This window comes from Lepidochelys olivacea (assembly GCF_965140295.1).
Source record: "Lepidochelys olivacea isolate rLepOli2 genome assembly, chromosome: 2".
In the NCBI taxonomy this organism is placed as follows: domain Eukaryota; kingdom Metazoa; phylum Chordata; order Testudines; family Cheloniidae; genus Lepidochelys; species Lepidochelys olivacea.
The window spans coordinates 52,731,775-52,751,824 of NC_140412.1; the positions used below are offsets into that span (position 1 = coordinate 52,731,775).

The 20,050-nt window shown below is 38.4% G+C and overlaps 1 protein-coding gene across 1 annotated transcript in view; it reads left to right on the plus strand.

Moving 5' to 3' along the window:
- Positions 1 to 20,050, plus strand: part of PAG1 (phosphoprotein membrane anchor with glycosphingolipid microdomains 1) — a 184,689-nt gene that overhangs the window by 40,029 nt on the left and 124,610 nt on the right. The window lies entirely within an intron of this gene.

Consider the following 20,050-nt stretch of genomic DNA (forward strand, 5'->3'; position numbering starts at 1 on the left):
TCATTTGAGAGGAAAAGATCATGTGTGCATGGCCAAAAATTCATTGAATTTACTGTCCCTGTTTTAAGAAAGCTGTCAATCTTTAAGGTGAAAAATTAGATCTATAAAAGAAAAAAAAAATCAGGAACTGAAAGTGAGCTTTTAGCTTACCACAAATAGTAGAACAGAGCAGAAACCACATCACAGAAAATTACTAACTAGGGCAGGTCTGTCTTCACCAGAAAGCCCAATACATTGTCTCTAGACTCATGCAGGCACATACTTCCTATAGTAGCTAAAGAAGAGCTAATATCCTCATTTGGCCAAGTTTTCTGTACTAGGCTAAAAAGAAAATGTGCCTTCCTTTAGTTACCCCTTTGGGCAATTAGCTTATTAATATGATGGTTTCTACTCTCTGTCCATTGAGTCACATTACTTTGGCCAGATCTTTCCTTTCCAGATTTCCTTTCCTTTCTTTTTTCCAAAAAAAAGAACTAGTGAATTTTTCCTTTATTTAGTGTGATTAATAGAGACTGAAATATATAGTTGAGGGAGATTTAATAGTGTGATATACATTGATTGTGCAAAATGGCAACAGAATAAAGTGGGATGAGGCCGTGTAACTTACTGGATAAAACACTGTCTTTCAGTTCTGGGGTCACAATCTAAGTGGGACATATTTGCAGGTCTCAGTGCAGTTCACAACAGAAAAGAGATTACATCACCGAACTTTCATACATCATTTAATACAGCTAAGAGTTTGTGGCCTCTCTATAGAAGAGCTGCTGGTATTTAGCTGTTATGTAGACTTAACTATACCTCACTTCTAGATAGTGGGATCCTGTTATGTTGGGGTTGAGGTCACGGGGAAGGCAGAATGCGGAAATTTTTCCCTGCAGCTGCCTGTCTAGCTTGGGGTTTAGAAAAGGAATTTCCAGTTTCTATCAGCATCAATCTCATAATGTTCAGACACAATTATTAATGGAGAATGTCACAGAAATATATTTTGCCAATTTGCAGTATGCGTATATATTTTTAAATATGTATAAAACCAAATAACAAGGCCTAAAAGTTGCCCCTTATCATTCTATTTGTCTAATTAGGCTGTCTTAACAGGATCTCCAAAACAGAAGGGAAAGGAAGGGAGACATCTGGTAGCAATTTTCACATACTATACATAAGAGAACTCTTACAAAATGGGGTTTCACCCTTTAATTCAGGTTTTCCTTGATGAGATTCAGTTCCCCTCCCTTCAAGACAAACTGTGGCTTTTTAGGATCTTGGCATAGTATTTCAAGTGCACACTGAGCTGCCCTTTGTGAACCCATAGTCACTAAACAACTTAAGCTGGTATGATGGAAAACAATCTTCCTTTTGTTAGTTCAGGCAGGAGAGTCAGGGCACTACAATGTTTGATAGTAGATGTCTCTTTGTTCAGGAGAATATTTTGACTTTTTCCTAGATAAATGTATTTAGCAGCAGGAACTTGGAGTTTTTGCATGGAATCAAGAAGCTTGATTTTTCCCCCCAAGCTTGTCCAAATGAGATTTCACAGTTCAGGAGATAGCCATCTATTTCCCCTCCTCTCTAGCAATATACAGTGTATTAAAACAGCATTTTTTATTTCATATTCAGTGAGCTCATGCTTTTTAATTCTTGCTGTATTACTGAGCTGTATTAGGATAAAATTCTGTTGCTGGGACATGCTTCACTACATGTGCTAATGTAATATCTATTACCAGCAGGACAGTGAGGTGGGAGGAGGTATTGTTTCATATTCTCTGTGTGTATATAAAGTCTGCTGCAGTTTCCACGGTATGCATCCGATGAAGTGAGCTGTAGCTCACGAAAGCTTATGCTCAAATAAATTGGTTAGTCTCTAAGGTGCCACAAGTACTCCTTTTCTTTTTGGTTAACAAGTGGTTTGACACATTCTGCAAGTATTAATGAAGTTCAGCATGCGAAGTTCACTTCTGACAAAGAAGATCTTAATCTGCTAGCCAGTTGTAAATATAAGAGAGCCAGCCTGGCTGCTGCTGAAACCTGACTATTCTTCAATACTTGGGATTCTAATCAGGCTCCAACTTGAACAACTGGTGGACAAACACTGTCAATCAGACAGGCAGTGGGAAGAGGCAGAGCCCCCACTGCTCTCTCAAAACAGCATGAGCGTCTGCACACACATGACAGTTTAGTGTTCAAAATTTAGAATTTCTCTAGACACGAAGACAGGTTTCAGAATAGCAGCCATGTTAGTCTGTATCCGCAAAAAGAACAGAAGTACTTGTGGCACCTTAGCGACTAACAAATTTATTTGAGCATAAGCTTTCATCGGCTACAGCCCACTTCATCGGATGCACCCAGGAAAGCTTATGCTCAAATAAATTTATTAGTCTCTAAGGTGCCACAAGTACTCCTGTTCTTTTTTCTAGGCATGAAGTTATTCAGGGATAGCTCTTCTGCTTCAAATTCATACCCTACCTTAATCTGGAATAATTTGCATGTATATTCAAGTCCTTACCCCTTTGTGGGGTTTGGTTCTATCTTTAACATAAATAATGAAACGCAAACCTCAGCATAAGCTTTCTCCTGAGCTTGGCTTGTTCTCATGGTTTCTCCCTGCAAGACCACCAGTCCCTGACCTTAGGTACTTCACTTTCCTCAAAAAATCACTTTTATACTGTGGATTGGAGCTAATCAGCCTCCCCCCACCCATTGTCTGGCTTCCAGCATGAGTCACAAAACACTCCTGGCTCTCCCTACAGGGGCCTACACCCTAACATCCTTCCATAGATATAGCCTTGCCATATCCTCTGGTTGCTTCCTCTAACCCACCAGTATCCCCTCTGCTTTATTTGGATTGAACTCTCAGCCAGGTATGCCCCAGTCTTAACTAGACACTGAGAAAGTTGTTCAGCTGCAACTTGTATAATCAGAAGAGTTCATAAAAACATAAAGCTTATGTCATCATCGGGGGGCTGGAACAATTTTTATAGTGGGGATGCTGAGAGCCATTGAATCAAACTGTAAGCTATGTATATGACGGAAGCCACTTCAAACCGGGGGTGCTGCAGCAGCACCCCCTGCACCCCAAGTTCCAGCACCTATGGTCATCATCAGTATACTGAAGGCAGTGCAGCCCATGATTCCTCACTGACACTTCCGTGCACATACTGAACAGGAGGGAGGACAAGATGGAGCTCTACTGAACCCCTCATGAGAGGGAAGAGGAGTAAGGGATCTGCCTGAGAGGAGAAATGAAAACTGCTTGAGTTGTGCAGCTCTGGCTCCAAGATCCACTCATGATCAGTGATTTTGAAGACAGCTCCTAGATCTAATGATAGTCTTCCTTCTTACCTCCACCTCTTTCCCCTTCTCCTTTTCACTTCTGCGCTGTTTTGAGTTGCAGCAGTGGGAACACTAAGCTGAAGATGTGGGTTTTACTTTTTGCTCCATTGCTGAGAAATTCATGGTCACTCTTCTTTCCTCTGGTAATGAGGTCCATAGCGTGGGCCCCGTTGCTGAGAAGGCCCTACCTCCTGCTCTCATGAAGTTCACACCTGAGGTTGGTATTTTTATTGTTCCTGAGAAGTGCAATTGCCAGGGAAAAAAGGTGTCATTTAGGAGAGGCAATTTCCATCCTATTGTTGGCACTTCCATGAAGAGGTTTAACTCTGAGACTTTGAAATAGAGATGCTATTATTTGGGGAGCCAGCACTGTGAACAGAGAAGTGGGGTGATGTGTTGCTGCGGAGGCTGGCTGCTGCATTCTGGATTAGTAGATGCTTTTCTCATGTCAAAGTGCTTATACCCAGGTGTAATGAATGAGATGCTGTAGTTAAGCCTGGAGTTTGTGAAGACCAGGGATCTTAGTTTTCTGTGATAACCCCCCCCAAATTCTCTGAATACAAAAACACCAAAATCTGTGTGTTTCTGTGGTTAAAATGAAACACTGAACTTTAGTTTCCCTAGCCACAGTATACATAGGTATCAGTTGAACACAATGTTTTATTGATTGGATAAACAGGGTTCCACTGTCTATCTAATTGGGACTGGAGCCAGATCAGATAATCAAGACAATGCCTAAGACTATAGTGTCAGTTTCCCATATTCCTGTGGGTGTGCTGGTGGTTCGGTTAATCCAGAGAGTCGGATAAACAGAGTTCTTCTGTATATGTTGGGTTTTTTTCCCCACAAAATGTAAAAACCTAAAGATTCTCTGTAAAAACGCAAATTCCGAGTTTTTCCATGGCAAGCTGATTTCTAGGGTTAGATCACTGTGGCCAGCCAGGTCCATTTTTGAGAAGGCAGAGCGAATAACCTTTTGTGATTCAAAGAGAAATCTTTTCTTCGTTGGAGCAGTTAACTAAAGATCCACCCTTTAATTCCCAGTTGCATGCTATATATATATATATATATATACATATATATATAAATGATATAGAAAATATTAAAGAAACAAATTGCAACAAAATCTGAGGTCACATATATAATAATTTTATTTTAATATATCATAAAGTAGAGGGATCCAAGTGTTTCTGGGGTGGATTTTCAATCACAGAGCTACTAAAGTGCATGTCAGAACCACAATAATTGTGGTGACTGTGAAAATAGGCTTAGATTGCTAGAATGCCTAAGGTGATTACAAGACTGCATGAATAATTAATTTACCCTGCTCTTGTTTCACCTTTGATCCCAGGCCTGTCTCAGGAAGAAAAGGCAATTTTAGAATAAGCTGATAGCTTTAAAATAAAAACTAAGTCAATTGTAATAATAGTCACTTTTATTACACAGATGTGCATTGAAACAAATCCAAGAGTAGCAAAGTGAGAGACGGTTTGCTACCACCTTCTTTGAAATGTGAATATAACATTAGAAATCTGTAGATGGTAATCACTGAATGCATTGCAATCAGTGTATCTATTCACATTTTTAAAGGAGAATATTGTTTCTCTTGTAATAGGATGAACAGTGGAAAAATGGTAGTCTTCTTAACAGCCCTCCTTACATTTTAGAATGCTTTTGTTTTGTTGTTAAAATTGCCCCATGTATTTGAGACAGACTTCAGCTGAATGACTGCCTAACATGTGCTAGACATATATTGATTTTTTTCTTAGTTCAATGTTTCCCTTGGGCATAGTATTATTTATTCATAAAGCAGATATGATGTCTGTCAGGCAGTTACAGGGGTGTAAATCTGTAGTCCAGAAACAATGTGAAAAGCTTTGTGTGAACCCCCAGAAATCGATACGCTGATGTCAAAGAGCAGTCTCTTAATTCTGAGCACATGCTTGTGCAATCATTCAGTGTGGAAAGGGAAACTTAAATAATAGTTTTTATTAAAACTGAAAGCCTACAGTTCATCTTTATTCCAATTTTCAATGTTCGTTTTCAAGCCAGTGTGGATGGTGGTGATAGTGGCAGAGTGGGTTGATAGAAATCTAAGCTAGAACATCTCCGATTTCTAAGGCAGCTCTGCCATTGTCCAAACCCATATATATGTATGTAGCATAGAAACAAAGGGTTAGAAGGGACCACAAGGGTCAGCTAGTCTAACCCTCTGCCAACATGCAGGATTTGTTGTCTTGTATGTATAAATTAATTGAAGGGGAAATGATTTTACAGATAAAAATTGAAAAACTCCAAGGCTGCTCAGTCAGCCTAAACACCTACGATGCAATCCTAGCTCCATTGAAGTCAATGGGAATTTTGTCACTGACTTCAATGAGACCAGGATTTCTTTTCTTAAAGGTAGGCATGATTTATAATCACTTGATTCTAATATTTCATATTCATATTTGAACATATATTGGAATACTAAAATAATAAATACTAGGCATTTAGAATATGAGTTGAAATGTTTTTGATAACCTAAACATTTAGGTAGAACTGGTCAGAAAATGGGGACATTTTCTGCAGAAAATTTAGATGAAATCAAATTTGTTTTGACTTGTCATAAAAAATCTGCAGATAACCAAGAAGTATTCAGTTTGCTGATGAAAAACTCTTTCCCTCTCCCCCGTTTTCCTGGAAAGCAGATACTTCCCACAAAACTTTTCATTTAGTTAAAAACTCAGATTTCCATTGGAAAAAAATTGTAATGGGAAATGTTCACCTAACCTACATGCAGACCCTCCCTCAGCAATGTAAGCAGTCATGTAACTTTAAGCATGTGGGTCATAACATTAACAATTGACATCACATGCTAAGACTTACACAAGTGTTAAAATATTTTGATGAATCAGTCCACAGTATGGAACTTCCCTATGATTTATTTCAAATACGGGAAGGATGCTGGAAAAAATAGCATGTGATCATACAAAAGACTATCATAATGCATATGCATAGCGGAGTCAAATTAAGATTGCACAGACAATCTTAACTCTGGCATTTCCTATCTCTTTAGCTGTGTAACCTTCATATTCTTTAAATGTAGGTTTTTTTGGTCATGTAATATAACTAAATTGGTTTAAACGTTGTAGGGACTAAGACGAATAGACTTCTTTCTCTTAGTTAAAATTTTAGTACTCAGTGTTTTATTTACAACCAAAGAGTAGGCACAGATTAAACTTGTGAAGCTATGATATTTCCATGTGCAGGATATCTTGGAGGAGTTTGACCTCAGGGAAGGTTTTGACTTCTTCCATCACTAAACATAACGATACAGGCAATTTTAAATCACTCAGTTGGGACAGCCTAATCAGTGTCCATACCTACTGTGTAAGAGTGCCTGAGGCACCCACAATTTATATTGTTTTTTACAGTGAGTGGTGTGTTTGTTCAAACAGAAATTTCACACTTATAAACACAGGCTTTTTGGCTTTGTTAGGAAATCAAAGATATGAACACTCATCTTTGTGGCTCTCACATTCTAAACATGCATATCGGGGCACCACAGTGTTTCTAGGTGGCTAGATCTTACACCTTTTCTTCAGTGAATTTGAGACTCTGAGCTCACTTTATTTAATCCAGAGAATGTGTAACAAAAATTGACAAAATTCTTGTGCTAAGCTTTGCTATGTATTTGCACTGGACACATTTTTGCCGTCACAGCTTGAAGCAAGATGAAACATCATCGGAAGTATGTATTTCTCCCCCAACCACAACAAATTACTTTAAAAGTCCATGCAGTATGGTTTATGTCTGCAGCTGCTCTTTAGTTAAAACCTTATAAGAATTACTAGTTTCTGTAAGCAGCAGACACAGAGTATTTAATGTAATAATGGGATGTGTAGTGTAGTATTAAAGACAGTTGCTTGCTGAACATTAAGCATAACTGTAATTGAACTGTATTTTTTCTGAGGTGGAATAACATTAGTTTTAAAGTATCTATTGTATATTTGATATCCCACCAATTAATAAAATGTGTTTCTTCAACCTAAACTGAACTACATGCATCTCCCCTCTAAACTCTGTTCATCACTGCCATTACTGCTGTCAGGAACCTAGCTGTTTGCCTGGTCTCTTACCTTCTAAATATTTTATTAGCTTGATTCTGTCTTCTCTTACCTCCTGTAACATTATCTGCATTCAGTGCTATCTCAGGTACTTGTCTGCTTCAACTCCTATTCATCTCATTATCTCCTCATGTCTTGATTTGAGTAATTCCCTCCATATTGTCCTCCTCACTTTCAAATCTCAACTCTTCCTACTTCTGGACATCGATTGTGTAGTCCTGTCTCTTCACATATACCAAGAAACAAGAACACATCACTCACATTCACAGAAATCTTCACTGATGGGAGCAGTAGCTAAGTTAGCAATTTGTAAAAGGCTGTAACTTAATATTAAGAACAGTTGATGCGGGCCAATTCTCACTGGCTCCAAGGCACCTTTGAACAGGTTGGGTGGAAGACCAACGGGGGGGCGCTCAGCAGCATGTTCATTCCATAACTTTTGGATGGCCTTTTGTACTGCCTTGAGTGACTGAGGATCTCCCCTGGGTCTGCAGCTGTGCGGTCTGCTTCTGTGAGCTCCTGGGTCTGCAGCTGTGTGGTTTGCCAGGTCACATAGCTCTAGACAGTCATCAGCAAGTGTGTGGTTCAGCAGGCATCCATAATATGTGTTCCATCTGTCCAGCACCTCATCCACAAATAAGCAGAGAGAGCCATCTGGTTTCATGATGAGGATGTTTGAAGGCTGTTTAAGGCTGCCAGCCAGGCACTTGATAGCTCTGTAGGCAGGATACAGATAGTAGTACTTTAGGCCATCCTCTCCTTTATCACCCAGGGAGTTGATGTAGATCTCACCATCAAGTTTTGTCATGGTCTGGGAAATGCCTTTCAGCCATGTACATTCTTGGATATCTCCCTGCTTAGCATCAGAGAGAGGCTATGTACTTCCTAAAATTAACTTGCATTTTGCAGCAGGATCAACTAGTCATATTGTATATTATGCACTGCAAATTTGTTAGTCTGGTTTAGACAGAAAATTAAACTATCACTTGCCTTTCTGGCAAGCAACTGGCTTTGAGCTACCTGGCTATAGCTCAAAAACCTAGACCTAAAATGAAGTCTTGGACCCATTGATGTCAGTAGCAAAGCTCCCATTGACTTCAGTGAAGCCGGGATTTCACTCCTTGTCTAATCCTTTTCCAGGCACCACAGGTCTACTCAGAGCACACTAACTGGCAATATATTTGGGCTGATGCTCAGTAATGTATATTCCCTGCTCCCAAGAAACTCTTTGTGTGGCTACATCTGTGAGGCCCGCCTGTGTGCCAGTCCCCACCAACTGCTCCACTTCATTGCTGTCTTCAGCACTTTCTCCTCACCTGCCCCAGAGGCTGCTCAGGTTTTTTAGCTCAACTACCAGCTGTTATGCCTGATTTCATTTCACCATCCTCCGCTTTCTCTGTTGTTTTTTTTTCAAGCGGGCAGAAAATGTGACATTTTTACTTGCTGGTACAGCACTTATACATTTTGCAGCATTCTGGACACTAGGATTTTTCCTAGTCTGTGACGGAGACTTTATCTACACAACATATACAACACAGCTGACCAAGAGCTGTTGCAGCAACATGCATCATCCATGACCTGCAATGATCCCTGTGTAAGGTCCAGGTCGTTCAGGCTTTGTTCTGTTTCAATCATTAGCCTCTTTTCGGAGCCTGCAGGTGGGGGTGACAGATATTGTCCCTTTCGATGGTGGGTTTAGAGTACGTCTACACTACAGTGAAAGACTTTCAGCTGGCCCGGGTCAGTTGACTCTGGCTGTGGGGCAATAAAATTGCCTGGGCTCTGGGACCCTGCAAGGGAGGAGGGTTCCAGAGTCCAGGCTTCAGTCCAAGCTCTAACGTCCACACTACTGTAACCCCGTGAGCCCTGAGTGAGCTGATCCGGGCCAGCCGTTGCTCTGCTGTGGGTCTTTTATCACAGTGCAGACATACCCTTAACGATTCAGACAGCTGACAGTAAAGGAGCTGGACTGATATCACCAATCCATTTTTCGCTCAGGCTGCCAAAAAGTTATCAGATGCCAACCTTTGGTTACTTCTAATCTGGGCTGGAATCAGACTGGTAGTTTAGATGTGAAAGATGCCATATCTCATGACCAGTCCCTTAAGAAATCTAGTTCCTCACATCCAGCACCACTTTTAAAACTGGAGCTGTTTGCTCAGTCTGCATGTGTAATCATGCATATATACTCACACTGACTTGGCATGTGGTCCACCCACCAGCTCACTGCTGCCTTTCTTAGCAATGCTGGGATCTATACTCTGGATTAAACTGAAGCTGTGTGTGCTTTTGCATGTAATCGTTATAGAATGCTTCCCCCAATTAAGGCTTTATAATTTTGAATAGGCCTAGCCAAACAACATATTTGTGCTTTATCTATACAGTACTTGCCATCTTGATAGGGCAAAACTTGTCCATAGTTGCACACATAAAATGGGAAAATCCTGTTTTCATTTGCATTGTGGCAGTATTGACCAAAGGAGTTCTTAAGCAAAGTGAATGCTTAGTATGCTTGCTTGCATGCTGATAGACAGCATGTTCTGATCTACAGCTATTTCATAGCAATGCTGGAATCTGGGTGACAGCAAATTGAAAGATTATTGTGTGTATTGTGTTTCCTCCAATATAGATGTTAATCAGTTACGAATGAGTGTTCGTGGTAATTTTGTTTGAAAGGGTATGCATATATTTTAAAGTAATTCATATTTTAAGTATAACAGACTTTACCAAAGAAGTACCTACTTATGCAAAGTATTATTTCATTGATAAGGATCTACGGATGACAATGCAATGAAAAGATTTCTCTCTTCACTATTTTGTGGTCTTCTACAAATTTTAAAATTGTTTTCTTCTCATTTAAGTGACACTTCAGCTGTTTTTCTGAAAATTGTGGGTGGGTTAATTAGACATTAACCACAACACAAGCCATGCATGGGAAGAGGAAGAGTTTAACATTCTTCTGTTCTTTAGCACTTCTTGATTGACAGTAATTGATATATATAGCATTCTTGCTTCTCTAAGTAGAGGATGACACTTGTTTTCTTGCTTATATACATTATACAGTATTAAAAAAGGGGTATTGTGGGAAGTTCATTAATAGGTCATAAAACATACAGGAAGTAGTCCATTCACAACATCGATGTAGAATAAAAGACAATGCTGCTTTTGAGATTTCTTCTGTGGAGAGGTACAAATCAGATGTTAATACCAACGTTAAGTTACCTAGCTCAGATGGTCATGTTGTTTTCTCTGCAGTTACCAGCTGCTGTCTCAATGCTATCTTGTATAATAGATTTGGATCAAAGGTAAAAATATAATGTATCAAATGGAATAGTATCCAACAGAATTAAAGATAGAACATGGTGTGTGTGTAAAAGCCAAAATCAGACTCTGGGATGGTTGGTGAAGACCTGTTTGTACTGATCCTTATATGTCAAGACTAATTTATTGTAACTACTGTCTTCATAATTCATTAAAATATAATTAGTAATTAGTTTATGAAAATGAGCTACCAAGATAGTTATGTCCTGGGCTTTGAAATTAAACTGTGAAAGGTATCAGTGTGCATTTTATTACATGTGCACTGTTTCAGAAGATATTGAGGTTGGGGGAGTGAAAAATAATATGTTAATACAACTTGATGGGGGGAGTGTATATAAAAACAACAAGAAGTCCGGTGGCACCTTAAAGGCTAACATTTATTTGGGCATAAGCTTTCGTGGGTAAAAAACCACTTCTTCAGATGCATGGAGTGAAATTTACAGATACAGGCATTATATATATACTGACATATGAAGAGAAGGGAGTTACCTCACAAGTGGAGAACCAGAGTTGACAGGACCACATGACCCTGTCAACACTGGTTCTCCACTTGTGAGGTAACTCCCTTCTCTTCATGTGTCAGTATAAAATGCCTGCATCTGTAAATTTCACTCCATGCATCTGAAGAAGTGGTTTTTTACCCACGAAAGCTTATGCCCAAATAAATCGGTTAGTCTTTAAGGTGCCACCAGACTCCTTATTGTTTTTGCGGATACAGACTAACACGGCTACCCCCGATGTGTGTGTGTATGTATGTGATTTCCTGTGGACGCAATGGGAAATACCACTATAATATGTTAATCACATGGTTATTGTTAAGCTGAATGTACCAGCTTTAAGGGTTATATGTGCCTGTAGGTATAATAAAAAGTATATTAAAAGAACATTATTGAGGTTGCAAAGAGAATCACTTAAAAGTTAGAAAATGTCAGAATATCTGTGAATCTTTGATTCAACCCCCTTGTGTGTATGTATTGTGATGCAATCTTTACATCCATGATCACATACTGTTTTTCAGCGGAATGACCCAAGCCTCATTCAGTGCATAAGATGGATGTTGCTCATTGAATGAGCAGCTCTTCAGTATTTTGCTGACTCTTTCTTGTTCAGTGTGTGGCCCCACGACATATTAACAGCACTCTATTCAAACACTGCTCTGACAACAGAATGATTAATTTCTTCACGGGCTTTTGAGTTACTGTGCTCTGAATAATTTACAAACACCAATACATTTATTTTCATACCTTCCCTGTGAGGTGCATTATCACCCCGATCTTCAGGGAATTAAGTTGCAAAGCTCTAGCAAGTGTCTACTGAGCATGTGAACTGCAATATTTCAAAGAATTTGACCAAATTTGGCCACCAGTCTAACAAATTTTAAATCCTTGCTCTAAAGCTTGGAGGTATTACAGATTGTCCAAAAAAAAAAAAGGACACCAGATTTTTTTTAACAGGAACAATATAACATATTCAATCCAGCCTCATCAGAAATAGAACTGTTTTGACTCATATTTTCCAAAATATTCAGCTTGGGCAAGACACCACATAGTTACAGTTTGGTAAAGTTAAAAGCAACAGAAAAGAGGATCTTATAATGAGAAATGTTGGGCAACCTTAATCATAGCTGTGCAACCAGCCCTTCCTATAATAAAACCTATACCATGGCCCTTACAGCTGATACAGGTCTAAAATAATTTCTAAAATAATACTACAATAGTTTTTTGTAAAATATCTGACATATACCTAATACATAGGTGTGTGTTCTGGTATAAAAGTTTTGTCAGTACTTATTTGGGATGGCATTTTTTTAAACAGTAGTGGATCTATGCATTAATCCAATTCTACAGAGCTCCCAGGGAACTATAAAACCTATAAATATATATCTTTTCTGTGTATAGAAAAGTCCTGGTTTTAAGGTCTGATATCACAGGCTCTTCCAAGGTAAGGAAAACATGGCAGTGAGGAGCTGGGAATTTCTCTTTGGATGGTGTAAATTTTTTGTTTCTAGCTCTACAGCGATGTGAGGTAACAGATGCTAAAGTCACAACATTGTTATTTATATAAAAGTTGTTATGGCTCCAGGATTGAATAGTGTTCATTTTGGGCCTTTAACATGCATAATAGTTAAGGGAGAATTCTGTTTTTTGTTTGAAGATGATCTGTGGTTGGGGGGTGCTGGGTCTTTTTTGGGAGATAAATTAATGAGCAAAGAGCCAGAAAAGGCACATAAATTCATTTGTGACACGATTCGGCAATTTATCACATGAATATCTTCTCCATATTCATGGAATGTATGTATATGTATTTTGCATCTATAATCTATGCTTAAAATTTACATATATATAGTGGTCACACTTAAACAGCTTGTACTGGTGTGAGGAAGGTTTCCTGTACATATAATAGGGGATATCAGTAGAAGTGTATGGCAGGGATTCAAGCTGTTAAAAATGTTTCAAGTGCGACCATTGAACATATATGAGATAATATATTTATATTGTATGGTAAAATCAATATAATGTATAGTGGTTGTGACAGATGCAACATGCACTGCCCTGGAAATAAAAGTTCTTAAAATCCACACACAAGTATACAGGTAGCATTAGTACAAGCTTGCTTATAGTGCACTCCAGTGTGCCCAAATCATGCCCTGGAGGGGACCCTCTGTAAGAGTAGCAGTGTAGTTAGCCCATCACGTTCATCCAAGCTATGATTTTTAAAGGGTCTAGAGGGACATAGGCACCTCTCTCCTATTAAATTTCAGTGGCAATTCAGTGTCTGAGTCCTTTGGGTTCATTTGAAAATTCTAGCTTCAGTGTCCAGCCTCTCTGTTGAGATTATCAGCGAAGATGCCAATTGTGATGGCATTTTATGTAATGTCAGTACCTGTCCACTATAAACTGGAATCAGTCCATCACTTCAGTTCAAGCAGCCATCAAATTGTAACAACTGTTGCTCATTACTGACCTTGCATGGATTTTGTCCAGTTGATCTAAGCTTCATATCTAGTTACCAAACCCCTGAACCTTCATCTTCCCCGATAGTCTAAACATTACATAATTTAGTTATGAGTTGTGAGTTTAGATTAACTATAGAACATAACTTTATAATACAAATATTACTGCTCTAAGTAATCTAAGGAACATGGCCACTTGTATTAAAGGAGGGCAGCTATAAGTTTCAGTGATTTTAGGCCCCAGTATGGCAAGTTGTTCCGAAAGAGAGGACCAACGTGCCTTTATGGAATAACTTGCAGTATTGGGGCCTTAATTCTTTATATTAAAGGATTTGCCTTAGCAATTCCCTATAAAGAAATCACAAAATATACTGCAGCAGTATTAAAGAGATGAATTATACATGCAAGGATTCACATGTGATGTTAGAAACATAATACTTAATTGAGAGTACTGTGTATAACAGATCACCAAACCCTACAATGCTTCTGCACAAAGGGGTCAATTAAAGACTGAGAGCAAATTTGTCCTTGTGTAATGCTATTCAGTTCTGTTGGTTTACCGCAAGAATGAATTTGCATTGCTATTTCAATCTTACCTCTGAATTTCCTTTTGTTTATGTGGTTCAATTGTCATACCTTGATTGCAACCTTAACATTATTTGACCATAATTTGTGGTTTAATTTCTTTATTGTAGTAAAAGGGGAGCCATTGATACACTATTTAAGAGGAAATATTCTTCAAAGCCAGTACTATGCTAGGGAAGGTATATGTTGGCATTCCAAATCTGCACTTCTTTATGATAGCAGTTGAAAAAAGGGGAAATATTGGTTCCTATCAACATACCATCTTTTGTTTTTAGTCTGAGTTCTACTTAGCATGCTGTAATCAGTGAATATTTTAAGGTTTAATATTCTTGTATTGTATCAAGGCTGAGTGATATTCTTAATACTCATTGACAGCATATACTCTTGGCACCTGTTCCTGAAGTCCACATCTAGCAGAAATCCCCATTTATTTACATGGGCTCTTTGCCTGCCAGAATCTTTTTTTCTAACTGTGGCAACAGTAACAGACTAGAACTATACATTATTTTTCTCCTGTCTAATAATTGTCCTGCAGTAATTTATAAATGCTTTGCAGTGCTGGCTTTTACAATAGCTTAGTAGTAATTCTTAAAGTTCTTTCAGCAGGATTCTTTAAATGTAGTATGTAGTAAAAAATCTGGTAATTGTTTGTTGTATAGCAGGAGAAATCACTATTGAAAAGTAAGCCCTTGGGTATAATCAGGAGGATATTTTGATAACGGAGCTGCTACGTTATGGCCTGTAAAATGTGTCTATTAGACAGTGTCCTCTTCTACATCATACATTGCTGTAACCATTTCCAGAATTTTTGTAATGGTTCTGTTTTCCAGATATGCATTAGTATTAACAAGAGGCCTCCTTTCTGGTTCATAGTAGACTACATTATTCAGTATGGATTTAATTCCACCAGGAATCAGGGTGGTGAAATGTGCTGTATGGCAGCTGGCACGGCAGCATTTTAATTCAAATAATAGAATCCAGCTGGTGGGGAGTTGACGGATTTTTGAGACAGACGTGACTTAGTACAGATCTTCCTTATTTCTTTAATAAAACGTATTATCCTGGCATATTAACCAAATGTTGATGAAAATACCGAATGTGAAGACCCAGTAGAAGTAAAACTGATTATATGAAGTCATTAAGGTAATTAAAGTGGGGAGAAAATGTAGTTTTAAAATTATATGAAATAAATGTATGCAAACTCCTCTCTCACTTGCACTTCACAAAATTACCTCTGGTTTGCAGATATATTTGTGGATTATTTGGTACAAGATCTTCTTTGCTGAACCCATTGTATGCAACCCTCATTGCTCTTCATCTTTTTTAACTGCCTGCTGTTGTCACTGGCAACAAGAGACCCCTTCAAGGTAGATATTCATTTCTATGCTGTCCCTAAATGGCTGTGTTACAGAATAGTAAAAAGTGATTAACTCCAACAGGAAAATACATGCCTTTTGTATGAGCATTCTGTCGGAATGTTCTTTCACATGACACTTTTCTAGCAATGCCCTTTTTCTATATTACTTAAAGTTGTAACTATCCCATAGAATAAATTTAAGGGGGATCTTACAGATGTATAGGAGTGAAGATTATGTGACCCTCTTATACTTTGTAATGGTGCTGTAGAGGTTGCCATACTGGAAACAGATCAACAGGTATTACACTTTTCTGATGGCTTTTCTTGTGAATTTTGATATAATGCCTAGAATAAACAAGCAGCCATGACAGGAGACTCATTCTGTGTCTGTCATATTTTGATATTATTGAAAAAAATGACTCAGACTGCCAAACATAATAGTTGATTTTTTTTCGATACACTGTACATCATCATCTTTTTCTGCCAGTGTAGTTAATTTATCAGTGCAAAGAATCTGCTAATGTCAGTTCCAGCGCTGCTGCTGCTGTATTGCTGTTATTTGAGTGCTGACTGTGTTCAGTGCAGTCCTAACATGAAAGGAAACTCTGGTTCAAATCCTGGCCTCGCTGGAGCCAGTGGCAAAATTCCCAGTGACTTCAGAGGAGCCAGTATTTCATCCATGGTCTCTTCTCTGCTCTGCTTACAATTTAAGGGCCCAGTCCTGTGACATGCTGATAGCTTTCAACTCCCATTGCAGTTAATTACATTTGAGGGAACTCAGTACTGCACAAAATTAAGCCATCTGTTAAAGAATGTGTGATATAATGTGTCCAATCCTGCAAATCCTTGTTCACGTGAATGGTCCTTACTCCATCAAACAGTTCCATTGAAATCATTTCCATGGATGAGGACTTCTCATGCCAGGACTAAAGGGTAGAAGGATCGGCCTCATCAAAATTTATTAAACATACCTGATATGTAGGCTGAAATTTCATGTGCCCAGAGTTTTTTGTTTTTAAATAACAGTTTTTAATGGTAGCTTTATATATTCAATATGTTGTGTGTCGTCATTGAAAGGCTTATGGAAGGAGTTGAATATGATGATTGCATAACCAGCAGGCATAATTAGCTTTAGCTCTATTAACATTTGCTAGAGAGGGAACGATTTATTACAGCTCTGTTCTGTTAGGACACCTTTCTTTAAGGTGTGAAATACATGTATTTGAAAACCCAAACCAAATGTATCCAGTTATTTCAATAAAAGTCTTGGAAATGTAAATAAATATTCATTAAGTGAATTTATTGTTTTATTATCGCCAAGATGTTTTTGTGATCTTCATGCTTTCTGATAATATTATGCAGAGGAGGTGTGTATATGATTTCTTTAATTAGATCTTTATTTGGCTTGTCTGTTGCCCTGTTATATAAATGCCTTATTGAAATTATAAATAATTTAAAAAACCTAAACAAAACGCAAAGTACTCTTAATACTTACTATTTGGTACAGGTGCTAAACACTCAGGAAAGAAATAAATTATTTTGAGTTATGAACAGGGATATAATGAGGAGTTCTGAAATTAAGAAACTAATGAGGTTGAAAGTAAAAAAGGGTAAATATGGACTGAATATCAGGAAATTTTCATGATCTTTAGACCTTTGAAGTTGTGAAGCAATTGTCCTAGGAAAGTGATGGGAGTTCATTCACTTTTGACATTTTTAAATTATCCTCTCCCAGCCTAGAAAAGCTGTTATGAGGAATAATTCTACATTTTCAGGGAGATGGACTCTGTACACTCATTAGGTATTTTCCATCTTTGACATCTCTGATTCTCTAACAGATTCTATCATTTTGCAGTAAACCAAATGAGGCTGTGATTAATGTTATCAATACAAAATGTTGGTTCTGGTACACATTTATTGGTTTGAATTGAAATGTATATATTTTCATTTGGATTTGTTGAGTTAAAGGTGCTTGGGGCAACAATGCGCGTAATAATGAATTGGTTTTAATGAAACCTCATTGGACAGGCAGTATTTATTTCAATTAAAACTGGTAGGTGGATGATGGTAGATTATGCATTAGTCATGCAATTTATGTCTGAAGATAACAGCCCTTTCAAAACTGACTAATTAAGCAGCCTATTTATAAAGTAATCCAATAAATGTTAGAGTGATTTGGGCTCTGTTCTTGCAAACAAATAAGCTCATGTGTGACACTGCTTACACAAAAGAGACAAGGAGATGGGGGAATATATTTTACTGGACCAACTTTTGTTGGTGGAAGGTACAAGCTTTCAAACTACACAGCGTTCCTCCTCAGATGCAGGGAAGGAAGCAGGGTGTCTAGGACAAATTGCTAAACAAAAGAGGTAATGCGTGTTGGAGGTGGTCGCTCTTGGCGAGCAGTTGGGGGTTAGTTTGTTGTTTGAAGCGGGCAGTTAAGTGTAGCAGGCAGTGTTGTGTGTTATAAAGGGTTTGTAATGAGCCATATACTAGTGTCCCTGTTAAGTCAAGGGTTTCTAGCATCTAGCAGAGTTATGAATTGAAGTTCCCAGGCTCGCCCTTTGAAGGTGCTGTGCAGGTTTTGTTTGGGGACAAGTGTTGAAAGATCACTTTGTGAAATGAGTTTGCCCCTGGGCGATAAGGGATTTTTGTCTTCTATCATTTTTCTGGGTAACTTCATTCAAGAGTCTAGTGATTGTCTGGTTGCACCGACAACGCTGTTATTGGGGGGATTTGATGCACTGGATGAGATGCTACTCCATATGAATATCCCATTTGCTTCACATGAATAGTTATGTACTTGCTTAAGTGTTTATAGTATTTGGGCCTAAAACAATAAGTACTCAAAATAACTCATTAAGACCCTGATCCTTTAAACACCTTGTTTATCATGTGCTTAATTTTCCTACCATGAGTTGTACCATTGATTTAAATTTTATTGATTTCACATGTAAATCATGAACCTCCTCCTGTAAGGAAGAGAAGGCAATTAGTCTTCAGTACAGCTTTCATGTTGCTCTGTAAACAATTGGCAACAGGAACTCAAATGTTCTAAATGTGATAACCTTCCCTGAATACAGTGTATGTTCTATCCAGTGTGATGAGTAGAGTGAAAGTGCTCTCAGTGGGAACCTCCATTGTGCTTCAGAGGTTGTTTTTGATGTGGGATATACAGAAAATGCACCCACCTGACAGCATTTCAGCCAGATTCCCATTTGGCCTTGGTTTCATTTAGAATTATAACAAAGTATTTGAGCCTCTGTGTATTAGTCCCCTCCAAAGCTCCCCCCAATGCTGATTTTCATGTATGCTTTCTTAGGACTTGTCTACACTTACAGTGCTGCACCAGTGCAGCTGTGCCCCTGTAGTGCTTAGTGGAGGCACTCCTATGCAAATGGGAGAGCTTCTTCTGTTAGTGTTGGTACTCCATCTCCCCGAGAGCTGGTAGCTATGTTGACAGGAGAAACCCTCCCATCGACATGGCACTGTCTACACTGGGGGTCAGGTCATTATAACTTTGTCGCTCAGGGGTGTGGAATTTACAGACATAAATTGGTAGTGTAGACCAAGCCTTAGGGAGTGAAAAATTTGCAGACTCGCCAAAGATTTTAATAAGAATAGTCAACAGTTCATTCAAGCGTATTTTCAATATGTGGAAACTTGCCTACAAAAGAAAATACTCATATTTTGGCTTTAGGCTTTCCTGGGAGTTCAAATAAATAGTTGTTTTGTTTTCTCTGGGGATTTTGTAGGTGTTTCAGTTTTTCCCCCTTTTAAACCTCTTGTTTTCTTATCTCATATAATTTATATATGTGTATATTATTCACCTGTCTAAGTAGCATGAACACGTATTGGTCTTTGATTGTATTTTCCTTCCTAACAAATGGAATTAGAAGTAAAATAATTTGTTTTCCACCCACTCTTGAGTTGTGCAAATGCCATTCATCTGTTTATCAGTGCGTGTTGATAGGGACATATGATGTGGCATATGTGATTAAGCTAATTCTGTCTTTGACTTAATGGAATAGTTCACACTAAGCTTAGTTGTTGATGAGCTGAATGAGAAATTATGATTCTAGGCTTAGGGCACGCTCCCATGAGCTGAGTTAATATGAAACTATGTTTGTTCAATACAAAAACAAAAGGAGGGGTCCCTGTCGAGTACTCCACGAAGAAGATGCAGCCTCAGGTATCTGCAGACTTTGCAATCCCACTATGTCCTACTTCCCCCGGGTCCTTCAGTGGAAGCCAGGCTGAGAGTAGGGAATTAGAACTTCACACAGGTTCTAATATGACTTCAAACCAGTACTGCTGTGAAACTTAATTCAACAGACTTGGCAAAATGGTAAGAAAAAACATAACCTGTGAAACAACCAAAGCATCGTTTCTTGCAGT